We start from the raw sequence: 3,827 nt of genomic DNA on the forward strand, positions 1-3,827 counted from the left end.
ATATATAACATTTATTCGTGTATGTGTGATGTTGTATTTTATTTTTTAATGAGGGCCCCTGAACATCAGCCTCACTTCGGGGAAGTTGGAATGGCTACCTCCGTCTGTAAATATTGTTGAAATAAAACAAGATAAAATAAAATTCCCCACCGGACACCATCCTGGTATTTCTGAGTCGAGATTTCGAATATTATTTAAGTGGTGAATCAAATCGGCCTAAGCTATAGATTGATACCGGTACTTAACAACCAGTAAAAAATGAGTTTTTTCAAATTTGTTCCATATTTAAATTGAATCAAATCAAAATCAAATCAAATATACTTTTATTTATTGAATGCGCAAGTATGATTGATTGCGTCAGAGAAAGTAGAATTTTGCTTCACAAACGATATTGTTGTAAATTATTGGTCCGGCCAAAACCGGACCAGCCGAACCGCTTCCGATGCCCATAGTCAAGTTTGGCAGAGAGACTGCATAAGCCTATATGATGGTGCAGGATTCCAAAGATAAGTATTTTCTAATAATCATGGTTGATTTTCTTAAATGATAATAGATAGAACGGTAAGAGAGATATGTTGATTAAATGTGTGTTTCATCTAGTGCGTCAATATTCCTTGCTGATTTAGCTAGTTTTTGAACAGTAGAGTTGCTAACTTTGATGGAATTGAATTCAAGAGGTGATAAGTCAAACTACTTTGAACGAAAGTATATAGCTTTGGTTTTCTGTCGTTCAGCTTGTTTATTAACATATTCAACCATTGCTTGTGTCACGCACACACTGCTCAATAGCACCTGCAGCCGAGCCTGACTCTGACCATGGAGGAAATATGGAATGGCATCTGACCATAAAAAATAGTGGACCTTTTAATAGTGAACCCTATAAACAATGGTCTTTATGACTAGCGAACCTTGTGAACTGTACCTTATGCCGCAAATCTATGACTAGCGAGTGGACCCCAAAAACCTTTATATCGGTAACACACGCTCGTACACTGTGCGTTCACATACAAAACAAGAAATACAAGTAAAAAGATAAAGCATAAAAATCAAATATAAGACGAGCAATTTTCAAAATGAATTCCTAGTGCAGCTAGATCTACCGTACTTACACTGCGCCCTCTACCATTGTCCATCCGGGTTTATTTTGATGGGCAAAACTGACTGCGTAGTGCAGTGTAGGCCTAGTAGTTGTACAGTGAGAGAGGCTGATTTGTACATAAAAATCAGAATTAGAAAGTAAGTTGTTCTGTTATATAAAAAATAATTTGTGTACTTAATTATTATTATAATTAATTTACAACTTTACAAGATTTGAATTTAATAATTCTTTGGTGTTAATTTTAATTCTAGTTTGTCCTAAAACTCCCATCTGCTGATTGTTGTATTTTATTTTAATTGCCAAGCCTAGGCTAGGCTAAGCCCGTATAGCCTAGGCCTGACCCTAGGCTAGGCTTTGGCCAAGAAGCCAGGCCTAGCCTAGGCCCGAGAAGCAGAATATAAGGCCTCGCGTTAGAGAGGTGGGCATAGGCATATATTATACTGTTGAGAGTGAGGCAAGCTACTATATTTTATGCCATGCCTAGCCAGAAGTATTTCTGCTTATGAAACGTGATTGAATAGGGCCTACTAGGCCTATATGTGAATGATCCTTCTTGAATGAATTGTGAAGGGCCTAGGCCTACCTAACTAGGCTAGGCCTAGAAAGAAGGCCTAGGGCCTACCACCAAATGCTAGGCCTAGCCTAGGCCCCTATGCTCTAGTAAGCCTAGGCCTAGTCTAATCTCTAATGCCTTAATTAGGACTACTAGCAAGGCCTAGAGTGGTGTAGTAGGAGGGTAGGTAGGCCTAGCATAGTAGGGTAAAGTCGCTAATTTTCGACCTATGTTAGTTTTCGACCACTTCACTTTTCGAACCCCCGACCCCCATTTCCCGACCCCCAGATTTAATAACAATTTTTAAATTATCCATTTATATGTCACTGGTAAAATGATATTGTTTTATGATGTAAACAGTGTGAAGCACTGACACTCGAACAAAAACTGTTGGCAAAAAACAACTTTTTTTCAAATTATGAATTCAAATTTTTATGAAATATGATATTCCCAAGGGAGAATAAGAATATGGTGTCATATTTCCAAAAGATGAAAATTGCGAAAATAGCACTGACTGTCGAATAACTAACGGTCGAAAACTCAGAGGGGGTGTTGAAAACTAGTGTAAAATTGGCAAAAGGATGATTACATTTTACAGGCAGGATGCAATTTAATTTTATGAATTTGTAGTTGGAAGGTATGAGTTTACATGCATCTGTTAAAATTAGATTCCTATAATTCTATTGTCCAAAAGTCCGAAAATTACGATGTTTTAAGTATTATGTTGAAAATTAATTAGCGACTTACACTAGCCTAGTAAGGACTAGCCTAGGCTAGGTATTCCTGGTGCTAGGTAGGTAGGAGCACATCCGTGTGAGGGCACTTGTCAAAATCCTGAATAGGAAAGTGACCATATCGGAAAAGAAATTGGGGTCACATAGACCATTTCTTGGACTCTGATTAGGTTTTACAAAAAAACAAACACTCAGACGATGTTGGCCGATAATTTCTGATTCGGAAGTTGGAATTCCCACCTTCATAAAACTTTGCGGTGATACGTTTAGAACATTTCCAATTTTAAAGCCCCATTCCCAGCAAAATTTCGCTAAAAAAGAATTTTTTTTAAAGGAAAAATGCATGTATTACTTTAATTATCATAAACCATGGAAAAATATTGGCAACAATTTTAATTTTACGCAAATGTATATAAAATATGAAAAATAGAGACTATTTTGCATGTATTATTACCATTTTCTCGACGAATTCTTCATTACTAGGCAAATTCAGAGGTGGTAGATCGCATCCGCTGAAATGCTCTCACTTTTGTGTACTTTATACATTCAATAAAGTGCGCTCTCCCTAATGAGATTAGCTTTTGTACTTCGCATCCCGCACAGTGCGGTCATTTGAGTAGGCCTGAGATATGAATTTGTTTAGTTGTCAAAATCTCGGTCAGAATAATTTTTTTAAACAAATTTTAAATAATTCCAACGAAATATTATATTCAAGTGTCAATGCTAGCAACAGAAAATATCATGTCCGGTTTTTTTTATATCTCATTACAGAACCTAAATCGAGGTAAGGCTAGGCCTAGCCTAGCAGTGTTGATAGGCTAATGTTTCTGGCGCCCTATATATTTCTTCGCAGACCTATCGCAAAATCAAACATAAAAAATTCATCTCCGTTTATTTTTTTGTGGAACACAAAAAATCAAATTTCGGTCTGATTGTACATTTTTTTCATGTTCAGGAATGTCTAAATTTAGTTAAACTAGCAATTTCGTATTATATTTATAAGCTTTTATATAAGTCAGATTTTTCTTAACAACTGAAATTTTTCCAGGAATGGGGCTTTAATTAAATACAAAAAAAAGAAAATACTGATACATACAGTATCATACATTATGAAAATATGAAAGAATAACATTTTTTTCCCTGATTTTTTAGATATTCTCCGCGCAATTAAAAAAACTTTGCAGTATGGGGCTAGGCATAGGCCCTGATTAAATTAATTTAAATTAGGCATTGGGAGGCCTACTAAATACTACTACTGTACAGTACTAGTACTATATTAGTACTACCTAGCCTTGGGAACCTTCAAATTCATTGATATGAACTATCAAATACAACGATATTGTTGAAAGGTTCCAAGTAATTTACAAGACATTCTGTATGTACGTCCATTTACAGTATTGTTCACGGGCGGATTTAAGGGGGTGGGGTGCCGGCCCGGCCC

The 3,827-nt window shown here is 36.2% G+C and overlaps 1 protein-coding gene across 1 annotated transcript in view; it reads left to right on the forward strand.

Moving 5' to 3' along the window:
* The first annotated feature begins 1,131 nt into the window (after nucleotides 1-1,131).
* Nucleotides 1,132-3,827, forward strand: part of LOC117112779 (CCR4-NOT transcription complex subunit 4-like) — a 30,558-nt gene continuing 27,862 nt past the window's right edge. The window contains exon 1 of the mRNA XM_033255947.1: nucleotides 1,132-1,236. The gene's annotated coding sequence lies outside the window, so the exon portion shown is untranslated. The remainder of the gene's footprint in view (nucleotides 1,237-3,827) is intronic.

The sequence above is a fragment of the Anneissia japonica genome, unplaced genomic scaffold (genome assembly GCF_011630105.1).
Source record: "Anneissia japonica isolate Jap-2015-1 unplaced genomic scaffold, ASM1163010v1 scaffold172582_len1462937_cov174, whole genome shotgun sequence".
Classification (NCBI taxonomy): Eukaryota; Metazoa; Echinodermata; class Crinoidea; order Comatulida; family Comatulidae; genus Anneissia; species Anneissia japonica.